This window comes from Mauremys reevesii, linkage group 11 (assembly GCF_016161935.1).
Source record: "Mauremys reevesii isolate NIE-2019 linkage group 11, ASM1616193v1, whole genome shotgun sequence".
Lineage (NCBI taxonomy): Eukaryota > Metazoa > Chordata > Testudines > Geoemydidae > Mauremys > Mauremys reevesii.
Genome location: NC_052633.1, coordinates 45,638,213 through 45,666,129, shown reverse-complemented (window position 1 = coordinate 45,666,129; position 27,917 = coordinate 45,638,213). Strand labels below are relative to the sequence as shown.

Below are 27,917 nucleotides of genomic sequence, written 5' to 3'. Positions count from 1 at the left end.
AGTTTGGTTGTGGGAGGAAATTCTTACTATACTTTATGGACCACACTGATTCAAAGACTAGTAGAGTCTATAGTAAGGAGGTTCTGCATCCAGGGGGATGGAACAGGAGTGCCTTGGTTTTTAGGCTAGCACATGACTGGAACCCCAAAGGGAACGGGGCTGAACTCAGGAAAGGTAATTAATATTAAGTTTGTACCTGAACTGGTGATGTTCCTGGTGGGAGAAACGAAGGTCATGGACAGAGAGAAGTCTGGCAAAAGGGAACTATCAGGTGGCTGAGAAGGGCCAATGCCATAATAATTCCATGCTCTGGGATTGCACAAGTAGTAGGACAGACAGTTGAAAAAGCCAAGTCAGCACAGGACAGAAGCAGCTGCCTTCTGGAAAAGATGCAGTTCAAGGACTCTGAGTTTATGCTGTGGAATCTGGACTGTGCAGTGGATGATGTAAGGAGGCTGTAATGAATAAGGGTCACACAAGAATGTGTGGTCACCTGTTGGTTCAGGTGGGGTTTCAGAAACTGATGATAAGTGTGTGGCCATGGCCAAAATACTTGATGCTACTCACCAACTTGGCAATTATACATCAGAGGCTTCCAAACTGTGGTTCAAGGATCTCTGGTAGTCAGCAGAGAGAGCTCAAAGATCACAGAGTGTTGATTTTCCTGGTTTCCTATTGAGAGAGGCAGATTAGGATGAGGGAGAAGAGAGGGAAAAGAAAAGCAACAATAGACCATGTGAATAACTTTTTTTTTAAGGAAGGGATAACACTCTTACTGCACTAAAGACAATTAGAAATACCAGGGAAACAGTCGTGTATTCCTTTCTACCTAAGCAACTGTTGTAGTTGCCACAAGAATGCTAGGAGTCTATCATGTGGAGGCTTATGAATGGGAAGTATCCAGAAGCCAAAATCTCTTAACTGTGATCCACACAATTAAAAAGTTTGAGAACTTCTGGTATACGTAGTTCTAGCAGTTATGACTGCAGCAATCTCTAACTTAGTTGTGTCAAGTTACTGGGAATACATGATAGCTGCCAATGAGATGAGTAGTAATGCATACTGTTACTATGACTGCTGAAAGAACAAATCTGGCTAAGAGAGTATTTTATTACTGTGATCATTAATATTTCGATTTAATAGCCTATCATGTGTCCATAATTATGGGGCGTGAGTGCATCACACTAAAACATAAATGTTACAGGTTGCACAATGTAGATAATATTGAGTAATAATGACTGAATTGTCAAATTTAATGTTGCCCTGATGGTAATGTTTGCATTTAATAGCTTATACTGTGCCCATAACCATGGCATTTGGGTGCATCAAACAAAACAATCAAATTAAGACTGCTTACCATGTACTAACTCACTAGGAAAAAAACCATAAAAATTAAAGAAAATGCTTCCTTTCCCTAGTTTAGGCCTCATCAGGTGATAGATTGGCTAAAAAGAAAACCCTGCTCTGATGGCTAACAGGTTTGGGCTCTGCAGGCCTCCAGAGATTGAATAAATTCTATAGCTGGGAACCTTCCTTTAAGAATTCCCTGCCTCCAGAGCTCATGACTGTAAATCACGAGTGTCTGTGCACCAATGTTAACCATGTTAGGGAGTGCAGCTACAACATGGTTGTGTCCTATCTATGTTATAATGTGGCTTGGTTGTGCCTATCCAGACCAGATCAAATTGTGTTATAATCATGTTGAGGGAATAATGCCAAACTCTGTTGTTTTAACATTGTTCCCTCAACATGATAACAATGTGACTTGGTCTGGTCTAGACAGAAGAGACTAAACTGTGCTAAAATATGATTAAGAGAGAGCAATATTTTAATTGTGTGGCCAAATGGCGGACTCTGGAAACCTGGCCTCGGTTCCCAGCTCTGCTGTTGCCCTACTGAGTGATGTGAGGCAAGTCACTTCATTCCTCTATGCCTGTAAAATGGGAATACTGAGTCCCTTCGTAAAGATCTACTAATAAAAAGCTACATAAGATCTAGGTATTGCTATTATTATTGTTATTAACACAGTAATTGTAGTGTAAACAAGGCCTGTGAGTAAAAGCACATCACATGCTCCCATCAATAGCAATGATGTTTAGAGAGAAGCATTTTATCTTATCAAGGTCCAAAAATCACATAGGGCTTTATCGATTAAATCCAATACCTTGAAATTTACCAAGAAGTAGATGGGAATCAAATGCAATGCAGAGTGTGCAGTTGAAATATATTCAGCCAAACTCATTCCATTAATTGTGTGCATGACACTGTTCATCAGCTGACTGTACTGACCTGAAAATGACCGAAGTGTTGATACCAAAATTGTCATAGCTTCTGAATGGTCAGGAAAAAGTGAACAAGAATGGACTTGTGGTTAAAATCTCAGCCTAAAAGTTAAATGAGCTGGGTTCAGTTCCCAGCTCTGTCCCAGACTTTGTATGATCTTTTGCAAGTCACTCCATCTCTCTGTGCCTGTTTCCCCATATGTAGAATGAGGATAATAGTCCTTTTCTCCCACTCCTTGTCTGTCTTGTATATTTAGCTTGTAGGCTCTTCAGGGCATGGACTGTATCTTGCTATGTGTTTATACAGTGCATAGCATAATGTGGCCTCTAGGTGTGACCATAATATACATCAGGGGTAGGCAACCTATGGCACATGTGCCAAAGTCAGCACACGAGCTGATTTTCAGTGTTATTCACACTACCCAGATCCTGGCCACCGGTCCGGGAGGGCTCTGCATTTTAATTTAATTTTAAATGAAGCTTCTTAAACATTTTAAAAACCTTATTTATTTTACATACAATATTAGTTTAGTTATATATTATAGACTTATAGAAAGAGACAGTCTAAAAACATTAAAATGTATTCCTGGCATGCAAAACCTTAAATAAGAGTGAATAAATGAAGACTCGGCACACTACTTCTGAAAGGTTGCTGACCCCTGATATACATAGTAACAGCAGCAGTAGCAGGGTATTGTTTTTACTGGGAGAGTGCTGAGGTGATACAGGATACTCACTGTGTCCTAATCTTCTCACAAGTGGGATAACAAAAAATCAAACTGCAGTTTATAACTCACAGGACTAGTATACTGCAGCTTCAAATCCTCAGCCAGTCTGTTTTTTGCTCTGCTTTCACACACTGTTCTAATTACTCTCTAGTTGCAAAACCTTCCAGTTGTAATGCCACCCTTAGCCCTAGCTTATGACCTTGACTGCATTGCAATGCAGATGAAAGACCCTTCAGTTTAGGTGGCAATTGGCAACCCTCTTAAGCACAAAGGCTAAATAAATGGTCCTGTTAATGGGCCACCAAGATGAAAAGCATTTAATTGTCTTTGTCATTTAAATCAGCACAGTAGCTGCAGCAGCTATTAACCTCTTCAGCAGGTTCCAGACTCAGATATTTATTTCAATTAAGTGAAGAGATGAAACTATCTTTACCTTAACACTGACCAAGGTTTAACAACACTTAGCTGACACCCACCTGAATATGGTTTGTTCTTGTCTACACTTGCCACTTGACCACCTTCTCCACTGGTTCAGCTTCACCTGCTACTGACAGCTGTATTCAGTAACAATTCAGTTTTGGAAGGTACACAAGGTCATACAGTCTGCCAAGCTTAACCATACCAACGTATTCCACTGGTGTATCTACACAATGCTTCTGCAATGGGGCTCTCCCTCTCCTAAGATTCATCTACACTACGCAACATATCCATTATTGACAATGGGTATCAGCAAGGGATGCAGTTGTACTGGTGCTGAAACAAATTTGGTCCCATCTATAATTGCAATTAAACTGTTTTCAGCACCAGTTCAGCTGCACTAGTGGCCACTAACAGCAATATTTCTAGGGTAATACAAGCCTGAGGAATAAAATCCTTTTTTACCACATAACCATGATATTCTGGTCTATCTTGCCCTAAGGTATCCAGTGATTCTAAGGTGATGTCATGATCTTAATACCTCTTTTTTTCAAATATTTCTCATATAACCAGTTGACACTTGCACCCATCACTGGTTGGTTTCTCTCCACTTATCCATTTGATATACTTTATTTTGTGTTTACATTATATACTCCCCTTGCTGACAGCACAAACTAGTGGTATTCTAAGGGAATATGGCCATAGATGGGAATTTAGTATCTAGTTATACATTATTGATTAGGCTTTTCCATCTGTGCAGTTCCTGGAGTCACTAGCAATATTGGCTGTATTGTTCCAGCAAAGAAACAAGGAACAGAATATTTGCACTTATGCAAGTGTTGGGCACCTGTGTGGGTGCGAGTCCTTCATTGGCACATAACCTGTCAATTCTGTGACCTGTTTGGGACAATACTTGCAATTCTTTCCCATCCCCTACCACTCAACAGGGACTAGTGAAGAAAACATTAGGTTTTCTGTCTCCTGCCCAGGTCTGTGTGTGACTGGAAATCACATTCTTGTTTTCATAGCCATCTGACCAACCATCCTTTGATATTCTTGAATCCAAGCAGTAATTTAAAAGATGGACTATTCTGTGCACAAATTTTCTCCCATATAAATAAAGCTGCAAATGACTAAATATATTTAACTTATTTCTGCAGAATTTAGGGCCATATTGTATCACTGATTTTAAGCAGATTTCAAGACAAATTGTGATTAAATTTGATGCCACATGTGTCCCTAACACTTCTGCTATAAAATTCCACAATTTTTCCTTTTCTTCCTATTGCTGGGCCAAAACTATTCCCAATATATAGGTACTTCCAGGTGTGTTTGGCATGGGAAGCATAAAAAGAGACAAAGAGTCCTGTGGCACCTTATAGACTAACAGACGTATTGGAGCATAAGCTTTTGTGGGTGAATACATGCATCTGACGAAGTGGGTATTCACCCACGAAAGCTCATGCTCCCAAACATCTGTTAGTCTATAAGGTGCCATAGGACTCTTTGTCGCTTTTACAGATCCAGACTAACACAGCTACCCCTCTGATGTTAAAAAGAGTAAGCCAACAGTGGAGCAATCACAAGATCCTCTTTTAACCCTGTAATCCATCTTTGATGACCTCTTAAAGGTCAAACTGCAATTTAATTCATTCCGTAATTTTACAATTTTAACAAACTGAAAAAACAAACAAACCACCTTCTACAATAAGAACAATGGGTATGTGTAGTGACTCAATTTTAGTTTCGTCAGTGGAAATTGCTTTCTTACTGATCAAAACACCGGGGGTTCCTTTCTAATTTGCCATTCTCTAGCTATCACAAACTATTTGCAAATGCACGTTGCAATGATTTAAAATGTACTAGGATATCATCTAGGTACATGCAAATAAAAGAGGCTAGCCACACAAAACTTCTCCAAAACTGAGAAACTGAGGTTGCAGGACCACTGAGTAATTCAAAAGGCATTTCTTTACATTGCCATACTCCTGGATCTGCTGTAGAAGGGGAAGCTTCCCCCTCTCCTTTGAATCCAGTTCACTTGGGTGGCGCATGAGCCACCCGTTCAGGGAGGTAGGCCTAACCCCTTCTGCCCAAGACCTCATCCCTTCCCCCTCCAGAGCTCCCCACCCACCCGCGCGTACTCAGCTCCAGAGTGCCGGGCGGTGCAGCCCCAGTGCCTCTAACCCTGGAGCATTGGACAGTCTGAGCACTGGCCCCAGCCACGCTGAGTCCTGGGCCACAAGTCGGCCACCCTAGCCCCAGCCTGGGCCACAGGGGAAGAGTGGGAAGCAGGAGAGGGCCTTGGATGGAGCATGAGGTGGGCCATGCCTGGCTGTTTGGGGAGGCTCAGCCTCCCTTGGCCTGTGATACCCACCGCCCATGCTTCAAAATATCCCCTTTTTGAGATCAAGGGCCAGGTCCTCATCAACGAGTTACACTGATTTACACCAGCCGAGACTCCTAGGGTGGAAAACCAAATTCATCCAGCTGTAATATCCCATGAATGATCTATTGTGGCAAAAGAAGAGTAAATAACCTGTAGAGTGACTTTCTTTAGTTTTCTATAATCATCACAGCACGTGTTGTTAAGCAGCTATCTTGTAGAACTAAGGGTGAGGCCCAGGCAATTAGATGATGGCTCAGTTATCCCTTCCTGATGCATTTCACTGATGGCCTGAAAAGCCCTTTTTTCTTTCTTTGAAATTGGTAACCAGTGAAATACCAGTTTAATAAAATGGCATCCTCCAGCGTCAGGTTCTGTTGATACAACACCGCACTATCTCAACCTGCATCTTGGCTAGTTTGGGAGAACAAAACCTGACTTTTGGTTTTTAACCTGAACATTTTCTAGGAGCTGTTTATGGTACCTATTGGCCCATCCTCTGCACCCCTTACTGAAGAATCTGAGTGCCTCACAATATTTTGTTGTGCTTATCCTTACAGAATCCCTGTGAGTAAGGGAAATATCTCTCATTTACAGATGGGGAACAGAGGCACAAAGAGACTAAGTGACTTGCCCAAGGTCACACAGAGCATCTTTGGCGGAGGAGGAAATTGAACCTGGGTGTCCTGACCCCAAGACCCCTAATGTTGAACCAACCTAATGTTAGCAAAAGGGTTTTAATCTTGACATAAACATGTGGCTCTGTGACGGAATAAATCCAATAAAAGCTTTGGGATCACACCTTCACTCTTTCCTCTGCTTGTCAGAAGCATTGAGAAACCTAGCTGGAATACTTTGCTGCTTCAGATCCAAAGTGGAAAGATTTTTAGCACTTAAAATTCCTTGCAAATCTTGTATTGCACAACAAATCTCCACTAATTTCCATTTTATTTAATTTTTTTTGCTGAAAAGTTACTCAGATACAAGATTGCAATTACAATTTTGATTCCTGAGGATACAACAATTGTCTTAAGTCCTGATCCAGCAAGACGCTTAAAATAATATACCTAGCTTTTAGCATGTCCCATTGTTCCACTCCAGTTAGCTGCCCACACTTCCAATCTCTATTTACCTTCCTAGCCAGATAGTTGAGGGATTATAGATTGTGAGAAGAACATAGGATGTTTGGTTCTCTCAGTTGCAGTGGGATGTTACGCCAAAGAGACTACATGCTGGCAGGATCTGTGGTATCATTTTATAAGTTTTTATCCATTTTGTATAATTTGGTGTTTATTTAAATAAACATGGGTCTTTATACTTCCAAAATGGATGTGACAGATTCAGTTTTCACTAGGGATGGCACAAAGGCAAAACACTAAGAGTTTTTTCTCAAGGGACATACTAAAATGTTAATCCAATCAGCTAAAATCTGAGCTATAAGCAACACCTCTCTAGCAAAAAATTAAAACATCTGCAGGATGACAAGGAGAATGCTAATAATCTTTTCCTAGGAAACATAGAGCACAGCAAACATGTTATAACATTTTCAAATGTTAATATAGAAATAATTTTGAATTTTATAGTTCTGGATGGTTGCATGTATATACTGGTGCATTTAAAACTCTGGGATGAGTGCTAAGAATGTATAAGATACTTAAACTGTTCAAGGTTCACTCATATCGCAAGACAAATCTATGTTCCATGAAAACACCTTATAGTGTCTTAAAAATGACCTCGACTGCATGTTAGAAGTTGTGTGTGTGTTGATCAATACACATATTGGTCAATATTGGAAATACATGTGGTAAGTTGCTGTCTCGGGGCTTGACCCACCGTCTGCTGAACTCAGTGAAATAACTTCCATTTTCTAAAATAGATGCTGGAGTGGGACCTCTGTGACTGATTGGTTCAGGTGAGGCCTGCGCCCAAAGGTTTGTTAATTTCATGGAGTTCTTTAAAAATGCTTTACCTTTAAAAACTGCAAAAGTTAAATTTAGAGATTATAAAAAGTATGTGCGACTTATATTTGATGCATGAAATGATTATTTCATGTGGCTATAAAAGAAACCAGTGTATTGGCCGTGAAAACATTAGAGGTGTGGTGAGGGGGTTTGTTCATTTGGTGGTTTTTTTAATAATAATATCCATCCCATATTACATATAGTTTATTCCCTCCTCTAGTTCCACTGGGGGTATGTTGTTTTTGTTCCCAAAATATTAAACATCCCATGAGACAATATGCAAGAGAGACTATTCTGTTGATAGCTAAAGTAAAATATTTTATTTCTGATCATTATGGTTGCTATTCTGGCTCTACTGCATTAATGGTCATCTATTCCCAATATGCTTGCTTTTAGATTAAAAATGACCAACCTAGAAGCATTGAGGAACCAGTAAAAAGAAGGGTCTGGGCTAAGCATGAAATGCTAATTGTTAATTCCCATGTCTTTTTAACAAAATAAATACCTTCAACCCCATTATATCATTTGCCCATACTGCAGGGCACAGTTAACCCAGGCTTTTATCTGGTTTTAGCCTTAATTCCTGCCTCCTACTAGACACACCAAAAAACCACTGGCCCAGGCTTGGAGGTGCTCCAGGAACTCAGCCCTTGGGTTTACATCTGTGGAAAGTGATACCATTCTGATTTGGATTAGACTACACACGTACAAGGCAGTGGAAAATTAGGTGCTTCTGGGAGTCTGTAGGGCTGTCAAAGCCAGCTAATCAGATTTGCAGGGCACTTAAGAGATGACTGTTAGCATGACAGGAGCCCTGTGGCAAAAGCCACAGAGGTGCAGAAACTTAAGCATAGGATAGAGAAACCCTTCCAATGACTGAAAGAAGCCTAGAGTAGCAGCTCAGATCTGACAGTTTTGTTTTTATTATATTGCTGTTCCACTCTCCCAAGTTCTGACACCAGTGTCACACTTCTGAAGAGAGGTAGTAAATGTCCTAGGCCTTATGGGTAAGCTTCCCAGTGCAGGAGAAATCTGGTGATGTCTGAATATACTCGTTTTATTTATACACATACTAGTCTAAGTCTTGGAGCAGAGGTGGTCAAACACCGTGCAGGCACCCTCTTTCTTTAGGACTCTCAACCCAACACCACTGCTTGGTACCCAGGGGCAAGTCGGCTTCAAGAAGCGACTCTAATCAGAGACCCAGTCAGAGAGTGAACTCTGACGTGCTTACAGTTCCCTCTCTCCCAAAGCTGCCGCTACACAGAACCATGCACAGCCCAAAACTAACACCACAACGTGGCTTCCCAAGACTGAATATTTGCTCATATGCAAAGAAAAAATCTTGGGCAACCATGTGTAACAGTGCAATCTGGTGCTGCTTGCCATAATAGTATATTTTTTATTTTGTCTGCAACAATTAACCACTATAGTTTGAAAAATGTGCAGCTGATTATCCCTGGACACATGCACCCATTTCAGCAAGCATATAATTTTGTTTTAAGAAATGAAATAAAGATACCTCTCCCCCAGATGAAGTCATTGTTATTATACTAGGAAAACGTGCTAGTATGTAAGTGTTCTTGACCCAAGAGTTTACAGTTTAAGGAGCTGATCCTATGAAATGCTGAATGCCTTGAGTTCGCACTTTGAAGGTATTTCTCTCTCACTGTGGGCACTTGCCTCCTTCAAGGAGGTGCTCATAAATCTGCCTAGACCACAGGCAGACAAAGGAGTGTCAAGGGATGCAAAACAATATTTGGTTTTCAGAATTTTTTATATTTTATCCAATCCCCTTTCCCATTCTGACCCAACACAAGAGTGGCATCGTAGCCATCCTCTTTGACCCCTCTCGTCATCTCATCTTTCCCCTCATATTTCAAAAGGTCCTGTTCCCCAATACAGGACCAGCTTCCCTCCCCATTCTCCCATCCTTCTGCACTTCCAATCTTTTCTTTTCAATTCTTCCTTTTGTAATTTTTTATTCATATTCTTTGTATGCTTCAGTTTTACTGATTATTATACTTTTTTTGAGATCATTTTACTGTTTATTATGTATTTGCTGACATGCTGTGAACATTTTCTCTTTTAAAAATCGGTATAGAGTAATAAGCCATCCAGAATATTGCAAAGGAAAGTTAAATTAAGCTGAGACAACCGAAAGAGGGAAGAAATATTAAACAAATTTAAATGCACCAGCCTCTGTATTTTCTTCCCATGTTTTTCACAATATATTTATATGAGAATTTGAAAGAGAGACATAAGTCTCCGACACCATTCACATATTGCTGTTGTCAGTCAAGTTTTCTGCAAAAAAGACAGAGTAAGTTTAAAGCTAAATCTCTTGTAAAAAAAATCAGCAGATAAGCTGCAAGGGTCTTTAGTTTTTTGCTACTTTGATTCCGAAGTGCCTTTTATGATTTCCCTTCACATACAGTACATCATCATCAGAGTATAAGGAGATAAAGATTGAAAGAGGTACCTGGACAGGCTACTAAAAGAGAAAGATGATGAAATTACCTTGAGTCATACTAGGAGTATATACACAATGCACCAATTCTACTGGAAGCATATATAAACACACACAGAACTTTTCTCCAAAGCTAGCATGTGATCCAAATCCAGATTTAAACACCCCCAAATTTTGGAAGGAGAGTGGAGTTAAAATCTAAATCTTGATCCAGATCCCAATTTAACAAAAATTCCCTACCACAGTGGGCCAAATCAAAACCCCAGTATGAACATCATCAGTGTTTGGTGTGCTTCAGATCTAAGTCTGGATCAAAATATTGTGGCTCAAGCTTATTTTGCACATTCAGTAAGGTGGGTGAATTACTTTGTAAAGAGCATATCTCCTCACGATAAATGCTTATTTCACCATCAGCAACTACTTTAAGAAACTGTCTCTGATATCAGTAGAGGATTTTGGCTTAGCTTTTAATGGTAATGATTCATTTATTTTAAATAGTCATGTTCAGAGGCCATGCTAGTGTTAGGGTTCCCCTGGGACCTCTTCCATAGCTCGTTGCTGAGTTACTTTTCTCTCACAAGTGATTAGTTAGGTCAGCCTTACAAATTTCTGTATTTTGCAGTTTTCCCCTTAGCTCCCAGATGGACCTAAGATAATTTCATTTTCTTCTTCTTTTGGTAACCTCTCTAGGTACGTGTTTAATTCCTTAAGCTATTAGAGATCCATGGTCTCTTGTACGTAGGATATAAAAATCTATTAACCACACACACGAGTGATCGATTTATTTTTCATAAGATATCTCATTTTATGGCTTGTTTTTCATTAATTCCAAGGACCATTGTCATAAAAACCACCAAAAAACAAACAAACACCCAAACCCACTGTAGGGACACCTTCCCTGTCAAATATCCATAAAGTGTAAGAGTTCCAAATCTATTAGATCTATCCAGGGGCTGGGGTTGCTGGCCATGTAGATGGGGAATGGCATTCCAACAAGCCTGGCATAGATCAGAGACGTGTGGGTTGTTCTGCCCCCAGCCCTGTACATCCCCAAACACAACGGAAAAAAAACAATCCCTCTTCCCCGTGGCAGCTTCCATGTTGTTTTGTCATTGGCTTTCCCACTGCGGCTGCACATTGCTACCTCCTCCATGGGGAATCAATGCTGTGGTTGGGGAGTTAATGCTGATTAAAGCATAATTAAACTGCTTTTTTTTTGTTTTGCTCTGAAGGTTTGTTCTTTATGCATAGGGGATCCTCCTGTTGTTTAACCTCTCCTCACCCCAACATGCCCCATGGTTGTGGAGTGGCTTACTTAAGACGGGGGAAGATTATGATGAAACTACTGCTTTCCCTTTTATGACCCCAATCCAGTTTCTGCCAGCTATTCTAATATACATGGAGGGGAGTACCTAATCCAAGATCACTATCATATACATGGAGCTCTCCCCTACACCACTGCAGGATCTTGCAGAAATATGGGGCCTTTACAATGATTGTAATAAACTGTGTCATCCCTAATATATGTGGTTTATAATATGAAGCTGTAATGCCTGCCTTAAGATGGGACTGAAATGTGTTCAACCAAGTAAAATGCCTCAATAAAATAAATAATAATAACAGCAGCAACATAACATCTGTTGAATAGCTTTGAGCTGAGAATCTTGTGAAGTTCTTATGACATGTTTAGTATTTCCTGCTTTTGGCAAGGCCAGAAATGTTGCATAAACAACCCTTCTCATGGTATTTTGGGGCTTCCCACTCCAGTGCAGGCAGAAATCAGGAAATCACACAAAGTCACATTTAGAAATGAATACAGAAAAGAAAAAGTTTAAGTCTTTGAACCTCAGAAAAGCTTTCAGTTCATGCTGGTTTTTGTTTTTTCCAAACAAGGATCCAAAAACCTATCCTCGTTTAGCAGCATAACAGTCTCTCTCACTGATTTCCATAGTGATGCATACTAGGCAGGAAGCCAGCAGAGAAATACTTACCAGCAAATATTCTGGAACCAGCAGAGAACACTGAACACATTTATGACCTTAGTGCACAAATAAAATGACACACATTATAATGTACACATTAAGCAGGGAATGATATGAGTAAGATGCTAATTGATCTCTGAGCTAAGCCATTATTATTGTTATGTGCTGACAATGTTTTGTGCTGTACAAGACACATACAACTTACATTCCCTCCCCCAAATAGCTGACAATCTAAACAAGGCAGACACAAAATAGACAGGATACACTGGGAAGCCCAGAGGAAGGAACGAGAAAGAAAACAAAGCTAAATACACTTTATTTCACTTCCTCTTCCTACAATAAATGGAAAATATTTCCTTCTGCTATTGTGAGCAGAGGGGAGCAGACAGCAGCAGATCCAGGTGAGGAAAGCATGTGGGATAGGGAAAGTGCTGGCTCTGCAGTGTACTCTCATTGATCCTGGGAAATCCCCTCCTGGGTACGCCAGGGGATCAGGCTGGGTGTGTAAAGAAGGGATGGAATGAGGGGACAGCATTCTCAACACCATCATCCCAGGATACATCACTGCTGATCTAATTTATTTTATTCCTCCCAGTGCCCCACAACGGGAACACTTCTGAGCAGGGCAGTACCAGCCAAAGGAACCACGTGAACATGGCTCCTAAAGGAGCTGTATTGCCTTAGAGAGTAGGGGTGGGATGAGGCTGGGAAGCAGTACAGAGGTCACAGAGCCTCTGGCAAACCTTGGAAGATCTTCATGCATGAATTTCTTCTGCCATTTCTACAAGATAAAAACCCAATCTTCCTAGGGAGTGATCAGGGTGGAAATTATAAGTTCTAGTTTGCGGAGTTCCTGACTCCTACACAGTATATTCAATAGGTCAATTGGGCCACAGTCAATTAGGCCATAGTCCATCTGGTTCTGTACTCAAAGAAATTTCTTTGATTCCTCTGGCATTTGAAATAATTTAAACCAAACCAAACCACAAACCTATTATTGTTAGTTGCTCTGCAGAGAGGCACAGGAGAACATGCTAGAATGGGGTAGTCAATAGGTGGACTGTGGGCCAAATCCGGACCACCAGATGCTTTTAAAGGGACCCTGAAATATTTTTATTTGCTTATTATCAATTTTTATATTATTTTCTGTGAAGTCTGGACCTTGACCAAGAAATTTGGACCTTGACAAAAAAATATTTGACTACCCCTGTTGTAGTTTAATAGCTGGAGTTGCCTTAGTTGTTGATTAGTTTGGATGCTGCATTGAAATAATCTGTTGGGTCTTGGTTGCTGGTTTCTCTGGATAGTGTAATTATTAAATAATTGGTGTGGTCTTCATTGTTAGCATCTCTGGAAACTGTGATAAAGTATCTGATGGGCCAGATATTTAGTTGGCATGAAAGTGTGGCTCCACTGACTTCAGTGAAGCTACATTGATTTCTACCAGTTGGATAAATTATGGCCTGGTGTCTTTTGTTTTGCCTCCGCAAAATTATTTCTAGCAGTTAGTCGATGAAAGATGAAAGACAGAAAACTCTGTCTCACAAGGATTTGCAATAATTTTCCCCATGGACCATCAGTCAGAGTTAGCGCCAAAACTATCCTAGAGAAAATAACTGCCTGCTTGTCCAGAACAGTTCAAAATTAATCTCAGAATCTTACAATATTTTGAATGAAAAACTTTTCAGATTTTCTTCTTCTTTCTCCCCCTCCCCCCCAACATGTTTCCCCCAGAGAGAAAAATCCTCTACAAAGTTTCCTGTAGGGACCAAATCCTGGCTATTTTTCTATAATGCCTTTAGAGCTCACTTAAGTACGGGAACATTTTATCTAGCTACACCTCAGCCCTCGCCATAAACAAATTGCTTACTATCTTCTTTTCTGACAAATGGACACCATCCAGGCAATTCTTGCATGTCCTCAGAAAAGCTGTAATACTTGCTCTGCTCCATGCACCATGCTGACAAAACATGTAGACTAGTATTTTATGCATTGTCTCAAAAGGCTTCTTAAGAACCTGCTTAATTATAGTAATCTTTATCTACTATGTCAGCTTTTTAATTGGGTCAAAAATCTACTGTGTAAGTTAGACATGCTCTCTCTTATGAATCTATGCTAGGGATTCTTAATCATAATTTTCTAGGTGCCTCCTTATCCTATCCTGATTATTGTTCTGTCTATGCACCCAAAATCCATTTTGTTGGAGATTTCAGTCCAGTTTCTAGAAGACAGTAGTCCATATTGCACAATCTTCCATCCCAATGTCACCAAGGCTGGCAGTCTCAACAGAAAGGCTGAGGACTAGAATGGACATGGAGACAGAACTACTACTCACTTCCACAGGGAGTCTCTCCAGTTCAGGGCTGATCAAGCTGGTGGTCAAAGTGAGCAAGTTCAGACTGATCTACAGTAGTAAGTGAATGTTTTCCAGGAGGACACAACACATGGAGAACCCCCAACAATCCTGCAAGCAATAGCAGATTAAGAACAGATCCATTAATCTGTGGACCCAAGACCTAGCTGTCAGGGACCCAGAGCTCAACAAAACGTACAGCTTCACTAATGGAGAAGCCCAGGACCAGGATGCTCAGCATGTACAGATTTCACTGGGGTCAGGGACTGGTCTTGGCTTCCCTATGTTGTCTCTTATGTCTCAGTTTAGTATGCTATTGTGTTATGCTTTATGAGATATGATCTGAACTATCCCACTGCTCTGTATTTGTGTGCATGTAGTAAATAGACGGAGCACAATCTACTGGCACATAAGAATTTGTATTATTATCTATATATTAGCAGGTTAAATAAAGTACATTTAAATAAATAAATGTACTGCAAATAGCTTCCAATGTGCTGCTCTTAATATGCATCTCCTAACATGGGACATGCTAATCAATGGGCCACATGAGCCCAGCACAGATTCACAACATGAAGGAGGAGCGTCAGCACTTGCAACTCTCGTTCTTAGTGGTACCAGTGGTGGTGGATAGATGAAGCATGGTCCTCTTCTCTCCTATCTCCGTACAGTATCCAGAGAAGCTAGGCACCAACTAAACAAGATGGATACAAACCTAAACCTTGAAATAGTGATCAGCAAAATCAATCAAATCAAGCCATCAAAATTCTGGGAAAGCATAAAAAGATGCATGGAATACCAGCCTGAAGGAACTATTTTAACACTGCATAAGGGTTCCATGAAACCATAATATTGAGACCAGTTCTTGTTACCTTATATTACAGAAACAAACAAGATGCAACTCAAAACAATCAGTGATACAGAGATCCCCAAAATCTTTTCTTAGAACCAGATTGTCATCCATTTCTACCCAGAGCTCTCCAACGCCTCATTTGGGAGCTCCACTCTGAAATGATTGGCACAGTAGGACCTCTAATTGTGCATAGAGGGTATGTCTACACTCCAATGTAAGCCCAGGGTTAGTGGGACTCAAGTCAGCTGACCCATGTTAGGGAACCTAGGGCTTGAGAATCTACATTGTATTTTAACCCAAGGTTAAGAATTTTCTGATCTGTGCTCAAACCTAGGACTCTCGTGTCTACTCTGCAGTGCATAGACCCAGGTCAAACTAACCATATCCCAGAGTCTCTAGTGCCCCTCCCCACAAAATGTAGCCACCCTAGGAACGTGCTGCACTGTGAGAAAACTTTACTGCCCACCCTGCACAGGAAGTAGCTCACTTTGCAAAAGACTTAATCAGTTCACTCAACATTACAAAGCCAAGATGCTGTCTGATGGAGTGCTTGCAGATCAGTGATCAGAACAAAATGCTTAATGCTGCCCTGAGCGGCTCTGCTTTACCAAGGTGACGGGCTTCCATTTTCAAAAGAGTAGATTGCAGATTGTTGGGATAGAGAGGACAAAGGAAGTTGTCCTATAGAATTGTTGGGTACTTCCAGGTTACTTCTGGGACCTGAGCAAGCAGGGCTGTGGCTACACTACAAATCAATAGGGCTAGGACCCTGGGTCCCAGCTTGACTTGTGCTCAGATTCTCCAGCTCGGCAGGGTTGTGGGACCCTTGGTCCAAGCCCTGGGTTAGCACAATTTCAGTGTAGACACAAGGGGATTTGCCTTGAGCCCAGCTCAAGCATGGGCTTAAACTGCAGTGCAGACATACCCAGAGTGTTGGATGTTCACAGGCATTGAACAACCCAGCTCCCAGTGAAGTCATGTGAAATAGTTAATATGGAAACATCACTAAGTGTAGAATAGGAGCGGCTCTTACAAATAGTTTTACAAAAAAGAGTTAGATAAGAATTTGTAGGAAAAAATATAGAAACAAAAAACTGAACAACAGTGGAAGAACTTGCTGGACTCTTGTGCAAAAATGTCTGATTAAGCATTCAGAATATGATCAATGAATTTAACATCAATGGTAAAATCTGATTACTACTGAACATCATTAAGCACTTGCTAATGTAACATTTCAGAGATGTTTCAAACATCATTTATTTTTTCCTTTGTGCCATCATCTGCTTTGTATCATCAGTGTTGAATCACTGAAGCTAGAAAAGAAAAAGGCCTATTCGATCATCTAGTCGTCTTTCTGCTAATATGGGATTATTTCTTTACTGACTATCTTGAACTAAAGCCCGGGCTCTGAACCCTACAATATTGATTGGAATTTGGATCAGAATTTTCCAAATGTCCCCTATGTTTATAATACCAAAATCCCAGATCTGAATACTCCCTTCTCTGACATGTTCAAAATGGTCAATTTGAGCCCACTTCTAATAGTTGCTTGGGATTTATCTATCTAAAATTATGAAAGCAATGGAGACTCCACCTTGGAAAGCTATTAACGAGTCTTACCATTAGGACATTCATGACGTTCAACATTTATAACTCGATAGTTATACTAATCAATGGCGCACAATGGCATAACCATTGCATGAGTGACATGAAATAAATACCAACTGAGTTGCACTATGCTAATATTTCTGTACCACGCTAGGACATGTCTATTAGTATGGGAGAATTGTTTCTCCTCACCTCATGTCACTTTAATCAGTTTCCTGGTGGACTGCACACATTTCTGCAAGGTTCTGCTCACACAGATTCTGCATGACAATGTGTGTCTTTAAACACTAAAGAAGGTATGTTTTCCCTTTACCTATTATGCTTTTCACAGAAAAAATTCTAGCCTGAAATAAACACAAATGAAGCTGTCTGGGCAGTGTATGCACCCAGGCACACAGCCTCATCTGTGGATCTGCAGCAATTAATTATAGTTATGCTGAAATATCTGCAGAGCATTTGTATGTATAAATTATGTATCGGGTGAGGAACAGCACACCACAGGATATACATTGCTGTTCTCACAAGGCAATCCCATTCTTCAACTAATATATATGTTACCAAGTGAAACTGATTTTAAATAATTGGTGCCTAGCATCTTAATAGCAATAAATAAAATAATAATAAAAACCAAACTTGGAGCATCTTTTCAGAGATATTGTTTAGCCAAAGCTTCAGGCAGAAATTTATCCCATTTCTACCCTCACTTAAATTTTATTTTGAATAAAATACCCCTCAAGTTTTATTGTATGTCTTTTAATATGTTATTCAAGCTCCATAATAGCACAGATACAAGCATAAAACAAGGCTATCAATGACCAGAGTTTAAAGCCAATGAAGTATGCGTAAAATATAAGCATATGATTATCCCTCTTATTATGATTATTACAAAGCATAATGAGCAGTGTCAGTTTGTTATCTTATCATTGTAATATTTTGTGGATTCGCCTGAGAGTAAAATGTAAATGCAATTGCTGAGCACAAATGAGTCAATGGGCTGGGACGCATGATAAAAGAGTAATAAGGTGATATGGTTTAAGAGATTATTCTTAGTTATACTAATTGTATGCCTTGAAATTAATAGTCTGCTACAAACATGACAGGTGGTTGAAGTTAGCTGTGAAAGAAAGAGCAGCAGAATCTCCAGAAGACAATGTAGTTTCTTGCTAAACACAAGAATTTATTTGCTGACACCCAACGCCTAATTTATTAAAACCAGTCTGCTTTGTGACCCCTATTCAGGGCACATGTTTAACTTTAAGCATGGTGATTAAGTCCCACTCGGTGTCCTGAATAAGAGATGGACTTAAGCATATGCTTACATGCTTTCTTGAAGTGGGGCCTGAATATGGAAAAGTTGGCCTTCAGCTGTGATATTCACCTACATTCTTAACTTTGTTTCCCCCCCAACTGCGATAAAGAGCATTAAAATGGGTAACAGGGAACTAGAAGATTTGTTTAAAAAACAAACAAACAAAAAAACCACACACCACACACACAAAACATTATATTTTTTCAACACACCTGCATAAAATGAATTTGTAATTAAAATGAAACATTTTAATGATGTGCAAGCAGAATTTATTACAGCTTTATCTCATACAGCTTAACTTCACATACCCTGTCTTTTGCTCTGCTTGCACAGAAATAGTGCAGCCCGTGGGAAGATTCTAAAGGCGTAAATTAATCTTGTGTGAATAACACAGGCAAAACATCCTGGTTGTTTACAGTGATGACAGAATTCTGACAGGTTTGTTTTAATACTTAAATTAATAATTATTACACTCAAGGAGAAATCTAGGGTGGGGTTGGGTATTACAAAAACATGGTCAGTATAAACTACACATTCTAGTATTTCTTCATTTATTTTTCTGTAGGGATAGTACTTAGCCTGAAATTATTTTAGGAGGAGAGGGGCTATATTATTTCCTTAAGGTTCTGTTGCAGGAAACATTAACATTCATTGACCTTGCAGCGGTAATTTGTACTGATGAGTGGCACTATATGAATAGTGTATTAAAGAAGCTTATTAGAGATAGGACGCATCCTATGCTATTCAGAGATTCTATTACCATTTGAGATGTGCCTGTCATGGAGTGTTCACATATAAGGGACATTTGGTACAGTGGAAAAATACCAGAATAGCCTGGCTAAGCCATTCTGGTTTATTGTAGCTCAGTTTTAATCTGAAAATTGTTGTTAAAGATTAACAGCAGCATCTTATTAATAAATATGTATTTGACTTTTCCTTTTTTAACTACGTCACTTTATCGTACTCTTGTTTTTACCAAGCAGCTAAATGTTATGGGAAATATGCATTTACTTTTTTGATTACAGAGCCACTATCAGTTCTTACTGTGGAGATCTGGGCCAAAAATAGACATGCAAACTGCAGCAATCTAAATAGAGAGTCACCCTGCAAGTTCTTCCTAGGAGGTGTAACACATCTCATTACCACATTTTGGAAGAAATATGCTGTTAACAGAGTATTTTCTTCTTGTTTTGAGGGCATGAATATAATTATCACTTGATAATTTATAGGGTGCCAACTGTTTTACTGCATCTAGTAAGCAATAAAGAGCTATAGGGAACATGAAGTTTGTGGCACCTGCAGCTCATTAAAAGAGCACTATCAAAAAATGAAATGTTTAGGCATCCTGTAATGCTTGCATGTGTCACATACAGAGGACTCATATTTAGGCTCAGTTCAGTAATGCTCACTTATAGGGCCAATGGAGATAAGATATATTATAGAGGGAAATATATGGTCAGATCATTGGATAGGGGAAGGAGTACCTCATGGTACTCAATTCACAAATGGATTGATATCGTTAGAGGGGGCCACAAATCTTTCCTTAGTAGTCATAGAAAACTTTTCCTAGTAACTGCATTTTCTTCTTTGCCTTCCTTGTCCTATGAAGACCTCAGCTGGTAAAAATTACTAAATTAAAATATAAAATATAATATAATACACCTCTACCCCAATATAACACGACCCGATGTAACATGAATTTGGATAGAACACAGTAAACAGTGCTCCGAGGGGGGGAGGGGGGTGCTGCACACTCCGGTGGATCAAAGCAAGTTCGATAGAACATGGTTTCACCTATAACGCAATAAGATTTTTTGGCTCCCGAGGACAGCGTTATATCGAGGTAGAGGTGTATAATCAAAAGGGAGATGTAGGAGAGGATTTAAAAATCAGATTTCATCAGATGAACCAGAGAGAGTGATAGTATGTAAAAGGAACTCAGGATTTGTACTTGAAATGAAAATATGTGAATACATTTTTTGTTGTAGTAAAAAGAAAAATGTCTGGTTGGAAGAATATTTCAGAAGCATTGCCAAAGGCAATACATACATAAATTACAGGTGGGGCTGGGAGCTCTGCCTATTATTAAGGTTGCCCAATACTTCCTATTATAAGTCCCTATTTTCAGTTGCTTATAACTTTGTGAAACTTTAACCATTTGGGCTGAAGTTTCCCATGTTAAGTATCTGCCCCAGTCTGATATTTAAGAAGAAGAAGAAGAAGAAGCCGCCGCCAAAACAGTTCAGCCGCTACTGAGAACAAGACTAGGGGGAAAATACATTGTTTTGCCCATGTTAAAAAAAATTTGAGATTTTTTTCTTTGAAGTGTTCTAGAGCCCCCATGCTTTGGAGCAGGGACTTGAAATTTGTCTATGAGGTGGCCTTTGTGTCAGGGAGGTGCCTTTTGCAATCACCATAAAAATCTGCCCACATTTGGCCAAGCCTTTGCTGGGTGGGGTTGGGAAAATCACAGTTTGGCCATGCTCAGTAGTCTTTGATTTGAACAGGCAGAATCTCCAAAGTTTCCATCCTCACTGAGCATGCTTAAGCCTTTCAGCTCCTATGTGTCACCACACTGGTCATGGGCCAGTCCCACAGAGCAACTGAGCGTGCTCTAACTCATGACAATGGAGGCTAAGAAGGACTTTCCTTGTAACTGGTCCTTCCAGCTGCTCCAGTCTGCGCACAGAGCAGGGAGCATGTTTCTCCTGTGCTTTCAATGACACGGTTGCTGGTGCCCAGGCAGTGTGAAGGAGGAGGCTTTTGAATACAGAGGGGACAAAAGCTGGTCTAGGGAGAAGGAAAGGTGTAGATTAGGACAAAGTCTGATGAGGTTGGAACTGGAGGCAAGGGCAGGGATTGTGACTAGGAGTTAGAAGGGGAGAGACTGGGATTGGTTTGGCAAGAAGACTGGAAACTAGGGGTAGGGCAGGCTGGAAATAGTTGGGCAAGGAGAACAGGACTGAGAGCCATGGTGGAAAGAAACCGCGACTAGGAGCCTTAGCTGGGTGGGAGTAACACTCAGATTGGCTGAGGTCCTGGGATGAGAGTGATGATTGGGACAGGATGGACAAGGAGACTGGGTGTAGGAACCAGTGTGGGTAGGGAACAGGGGAGTGGATGAAGAAGAGGGACAGATCTAACAAGCTGCCAGGATGTAGCAAGGACTGGGACTGGCCGGGCAAAAAGATTTGCATAGCGAGCCAGGGAGGGTATGGTGGAGGAGAGAGATGGAGATTGGACAAGATGTCTTATCAGGCTAGGAGCCTAGTTGCAGGGACAGGGAGAGACAGATTGGATGAGGAGCTGGCTAAGGAGACTGGGACTCCGGCAGCAAGCTCTCATGGGGAAGACCAAAGCTGTATAGGCAAGGAGACTGGAATTGGGACAAGAAACCTGAGGAATGGGAGCTGGGACTTGGTAGGCAAGGATAAGGAGCCTGTGATGGTGGAAGAGACAGGACTGGGAGAGATTGGAGGGGCAGGGCAGAGAGGATCAAGTCTGTGGTAAACAGACAGAAGAGTCTGTGCTCACTCCCCTCCAGAGCCTGGAATGGAACTCAAGATCCAGGGGTTGTAGAGATTTCCTCAGCCATCAGCACTTATTTATGAAACCCACTGGCAAAGTGTCTTACTCCTCTCTAGGGCTGGTCCATACAGATAATGACAACCTACCACTGCTATCAGGGCCGGCTTTAGGAAGTGCGGGGCCCAATTTGAATAGTTTTGATGGGGCTCCGGCAGGGATGACTCACCCAGCAGATCTCCGGGACTTCCGTGGCACTGAAGGACCTGCTGCCGATGTGCCGTCGAAGACCCAGAAAGAGTGAAGGACCCGCTGCCAAAGTGCCGCTGAAGACCCGGAGCACCGCAGGGTGAGTAAAAATTAAAAAGGTGCCCAAGTTAGGCACTCTTCTTTAGGGCGCAGGGCCCTCTTAGGCACGGGGCCTGATTCGGGGGAAATGGGCCTAAAGCCGGCCCTGACTGCTATCAGTTATTCCATTAGCCCAAGTGGTAAGGGCTGTGTGGTCGATCTACAGGTTCCAACCCTGCTGATGAACGATGTGGGCTTCAATGTGATGCCACATGATGGAATTTCTGTTTTTTCAGTTTGATTTTTTAAAAGCCTAAGAACTTGTATATGAATATTATGAATATACAGTATAAAAAACTAATATAAAAACTATGTTAACAGAACATTAAGATTGCTGAGTCAAGCCCTCAAAAGTCAGGAATTGCTAGAATAAAAAGTTTACCTCTAGAATCTTAAGTTGCTTCCCCTTGTGCATATGCATTATGATTCAGTCTTTAACTACATGATCATATTCTATATTTCTTCATTTATTCCTAAAAGCTCATCATCAGGAGTTTACGTGATTACGTGGAAATGTCAGCTTTAGTTTAATTTAAAAAAAAGTTTTCTCCACAACCTTGCGGGTTGGAAAGCTTAAAAATGTCAAGCCTACTGGCTCAGAAACCAGAATGTGATTAAAAGAATCTGAGTCATGATTTTTGAATGCCTTGAGTTGGCAGTACTGCATAACGTACCTGCTAGAGTTAAACATTAGATGGAGGTGGTGATAAAGCTGATGAGGAATATGAAAGGGTGAGGGAAAAAAAACACCAGACTCTTAGTAACTTAATGTTACAGCTGTAGGTGTCCCAAAATGTTTTTCTGCGTATTCATGGAAGAAGCATACAATGCATTTCCTAGCAACTCTCCAGGCACGTTGGTCTACAGGAGTACAGGAGACAGTGGTGAACTTCAGTGCATCTTATGCCAGCAATAAAGCTCCATGCCTGCAAAAATCTGACTCCTAGCACAATTTTTTGTAAAGAGTCAGCAAACCTACCATAATTACTCATAAATACAGTAAGTCTTAATTAAGTTTAAATGAATGTCAAGACTTCCCTGCAGAACGAAACTTGTCCCGATGTCTCACTAAGGGGCAGGGAGGGAAGGACAAAGGCCTTTTAAATTAGAGTACTGGAGTGCACAGCTGTGTGAGAGGAGGTCCAGCTCTATACATGCTAATTACTAAGAATAGGAGGGAGTCTTGTTATTGTTTTTCCATGTGATGTGTCTCCCCATCTTTGCAGATGAAAAGTCCTAGCCTGAGTCTTTGTACATTCTGTGGTTGGGAAAATTGTTTGAAATACAATGGGAGCAGCCCAGAACCTCCACCCAAAGCACAAATTGAATCTGCATCAAACCCTTTTGTTTTTCATACATTCTTTTTTAAACCATATTATTTTTTCCATGACCACCTGCATTTCCATGTTGAGCCTGGGACCTGATGTGCAAGTGAAGAAATGCTATTCAGTTCATTTTTGCAGACCCAAAAGGTTTGGCAAAGCATGTGAACTATAAACCCTGACCCTCTGAGACCTTGGCAATTTGCCAACGACGGTGCATATCCTCATTCACCCTGCTTTTATATTTGCATGGCATTCTGCCCATGGTTGATGAAAATCTGGATGCAACATGCTCAGAGTCTGCACACACACACACACACACACAAATACATGGCAATTTCATATTGTTATAGGGATCCCTTTGTAAAGAGCAAAAAACAATACAAACCAAAATGTTTTGCATGTAGAGAAATGCCAAGTAAGAAAAATAGAACAACTGACTTACGCAATAGTAACTCCTATTGAAATTTGCATCTGTTTAACCCAGCACTGAGTTGGGCCCATAATATCTACATAACAACCACTTTAGAAATGTTTTTAATCCACGTAGGCAGGGCCGGTGCAACCCATTAGGCAACCTAGGCGGTCGCCTAGGGGGCTAGCATTTTGGGGGCAGCGTTTTGGGTCCTTCGGCGGCGACTGTGGCGGCTGGATCTTCAGCCACCCCAGTCATTGTCGGCATTTAGGTGGCGGTACCTGGGGCAGTAGGGTGCGGGGAAGGCCGCCTGCAGCAAGTAAGGGGGGGGGCGCGGCATGCAGGGGAACCACTCCCCACTCCAGCTCACTTCTGCTCCGCCTCCTCCCCTGAGCACGCCGCCCTGCTCTGCTTCTCTCTCTCCCAGGCTTGTGGCACCAAACAGCTAATTGGCGCTGCAAGCCTGGGAAGCGGGAGAAGTGGAGCGGTGACAGCGTGCTAGAGGAGGAGGCGGAGCAGAGGTGAGCTGGGACAGGGAGCTGCCGTGGGGGGGGCCCTTAGGGTGGAGGGGTGGGACGGAGAGCTGCCACAGGGCTCGGGGGGTGGGGACACACAAGGTGGAAGTTTCGTATAGGACGCAAAACATCCTTGCACCCGCCCTGCAAGTAGGCCCCAATTCAGCAAAGCACTATAGTACATGCTTACCTTCAAGCACATACTTGAAGGTGCTCTGCTGAAGAGGGATGGACATATGTTGCTCATTTGGGGCCTAAAAGGTCAAATTATACATAGGGTTTATAAACTCACATGTTATACTGGAGCTTAATCGAATGGAAAGGTGTCTGGAAGGTGTCTAATTATGAATCATGCAGTGAGGTTAGTAAAGAGCTAGTGCCCAAGCATTATTTTAGAAAGGTAATTCTATGACATCCTATCACAAGTTTTCCCCCTTTCTCCTCTCTCTGGATGCAGGCAGCATGAGAGCTGCAAAAAGGAAGTCTCTAGCAACATGGAAGATATTAAACAGCCTAATCATACTGCCTGATGATAGTTTGTTTTCACAAATCTTGATTGCTCATGTTGAATGAGTTATCTTAACTCAGGGTAGGTCTATACTCACCGTCCGGGTCGACGCGGTGAGTTCGACTTCTCGGAGTTCGAACTATCGCGTCTAATCAAGACGCGATAGTTCGAACTCCCCGCGTGCTCCGGTCGACTCCGGAACTCCACCACCGCGAACGGCAGTGGCGGAGTCGACCTTGGAGCCGCGGAGTTCGACCCCGCCACGTCTGGACGGGTAAGTCAGTCGAACTAGGGTACTTCGAGTTCAGCTACGCTATTCGCGTAGCTGAACTTGCGTACCCTAGTTCGCCCCCCCCCCTTAGTGTAGACCAGGCCTCAGTAATCCAACTATCCTCCAGTTATAGGCCCATAATTTTTTCAGGAATCTTGTAGTTTTGAATGATCAAGAAGGTAAAGCAACTGAGAAACAGAGGAGGAGACTTGCCTGTTAAAAGAATAGCTGTAACTAGTTTATCGCTTGGGTATCAGTGACCCACTATGAAATGCTTTCTTATATGTTTGCTTCAGAGATGGCGATGTAGGCACCCAGATCTTTACTTGGGTAAATGGATATAGGCACCTACTATACAATATGTAGTGATGTAAGGGAAAACACAAAATGAGGATCTCTAAATGAGCTGTCCAGGTTTGAAAATTGATCTGAATGAAGTCTATTAGATTAACCCATTGTACACTATACTAACCTTGGGAGTGTGCCACTGAATACACACTGTCACATGGCAAGGGGCATAAACCTCTGAATGGGGCTGTGCCCAATATTCCAGTCCATAGACTGTAGCTTTGCTCCCTGCCTGTAAATTGGTTGGAGGATGGAGTCTCTTCCCCCATTCACATGGAGTTCCCTACACAAAGCCCAATTACAATTTTGTGCAGGGGCATGTGAATTTCACCCAGAGATTATTTTCTACCAGTAATTATTCTAGTTATGCCCCATTCCACACTTTGGCTTCTTTGCCCTTATTATGCAGAAATTGTAAGAAAAAATTAAAAAGCAAGAGAGTTGATTTTGCTGTTAATTATAAGGCCCTGATTTCTATATAAATGTCTCAACCTCAATGCAAAGCTGATCAATATCAGAGAATCATTTTTATAGTTACTTTATGTAGCCTTAAAATGAACTACAGAATCAAAATAATAAAAGCATATTTTATTCTTTTAGAAATTACCCTCAGTATGCAGGATGAAGAACGGACACCTCTGGCCCAATATTTTGCAGTTCTTCTCTCAGAACAAACAAATCTCTTGGTATGATTCTCAGTGGTTTTGTGTAAGCTGCGGGGGTGGGGGGTGGGGTGGGGGGAAGAGATCCTGTATCCCTGGAAATAAGTTTTCTTCCTCCTATCTGCATCCATGACTCAATCCATTTCAACATTTGAAAGAAAATATTACTGTACAGCCATGATTTCTGTGAGTCCTTGAAGTTGATAACTGGTACAATATCATCTTCTAATTCATAAGTGAATTCAGAGAGCCAAATTTGTCAGTGGTATGTCTCCACTGCCTTCAACTGAGTTACAACAGGGATGCATTTGTTCCAGTGTAAGTGACTGTTTAATAGGAATGCCATATACTTTTATCATTTTACATAATATTCCAAATATAGACGCAGACTCTTAAGCCTTAGGTAATATTTAAGCTTCCCATTTACATCTCTTATAATAGCCCGTTCAATACTGCCCAGTACTCACTGTTATTTTTAAGCAACGTTCTCTATATTTTCCAGTTTCCTATTAAATATTTTCCTATTAAATTTTTTTTAATGTAAAGTTTGAGAGAGAATGAATATCTGCTATTTTCATTTTATTGTTAGCACTGTAGTACAAGCATTTTTCTTCTCCTTGTCACATAATCAGTTTAAGTTCCTCTCCACGGTAGAGCTGAAGAACTCGGATAGCTATATCTATTTGAGAGCAGGAGCTTTTCCATTGTCTTGCAAGGAGTGCCTGCAGGACTTTGATTTGTTGTGGAGGGCCCTTGGGTTGGATTAGATCAGTGATTCTCAACCTATTTTCCATTGTGGGCCGCATATGCAGCTCAATGTGTTATGTGGGCTGCAACCACACAATATATATGCTATCTGTATGGCCCCAAGAATGTCACATGGGCTGCAACTGTGTGCTGATTGGGCTTGAGAACCACTGGATTAGATCCACACCTAATTTAGTCTTAATCCATCCCTAGAGAAAGCAAACCAGTAAAAGGACTTTTCTGTGACAGACTCAGTTTCAAAGATGGAGAGACCTGGTTAGAGCAGCAGCAGCAGATCATTTTAACAGTAGGATCTGGATAAAATATTTTCTAACCCTTCTATTTAATTCTCTAGACTTTGCAATGGGGGGAGGGAGGGGGAGTCAATTTTCTCCTCCAAAGAGGAAGTGTGAATCACAGAGATGATAAAATCATCATATTCTAAAAGAGGAAGCCTGGCCTTTTGAGATCACGTAGGACTAGGTTAAGGCATTGGAAGACCTTTTGAGATGTATATGGATTTCCATTTCAAGACCCAAGTTTGTTTCAGCTGATTTTTAGGCACAGAGGCACTGGACAATGTTCAGGGGTCAAAACAAGTCCACCAGTCCAAAAAAAAAAAAGTGTCTATACAGGTGCTTATATGGCCCCCTGTAACTGCATTTCAGCTCCTCCCAGTTATTTACAACAACTTCTCTCTCTTCTTTCCTTCATAGTCTGTAGGTGAAATAGTCCGACAGGGTTTTCCTTTGTATCCTTGCTTATGTTTGTGTGAATGAGCAATTGTGTGTGTTTAGAGATTCAGGTTAGCTAAAATCCTTTTTCCAAAGAACACTAACCCAGAAGAATAGTTAGAAGGTAACTTCATGAGCTGTGTGAAACCTTGTTATGGGCTGAGTTAAAGCCT

General features: G+C 41.1%; 1 protein-coding gene and 1 long non-coding RNA gene across 5 annotated transcripts in view; one reads left to right on the top strand and one right to left on the bottom strand.

Moving 5' to 3' along the window:
- The window catches only part of RBMS1 (RNA binding motif single stranded interacting protein 1), a 241,679-nt gene that overhangs the window by 180,033 nt on the left and 33,729 nt on the right, over positions 1-27,917 (bottom strand). For 2 of the 4 annotated variants that reach the window (XM_039494102.1, XM_039494105.1), the window contains exons 3-4: positions 568-672; positions 197-455 (exon numbers count right to left, since the gene is read on the bottom strand). The gene's annotated coding sequence lies outside the window, so the exon portion shown is untranslated. Of the gene's footprint in view, positions 1-196; positions 456-567; positions 673-2,289; positions 2,305-27,917 lie in introns of those variants that run through there. The other 2 variants (XM_039494103.1, XM_039494104.1) reach the window with 2 other exon arrangements.
- LOC120374431 lies at positions 73-11,761 on the top strand. The gene is made up of 3 exons (XR_005586094.1): positions 73-174; positions 7,690-7,725; positions 11,477-11,761. It is a non-coding gene; the product is annotated as an uncharacterized LOC120374431 (long non-coding RNA).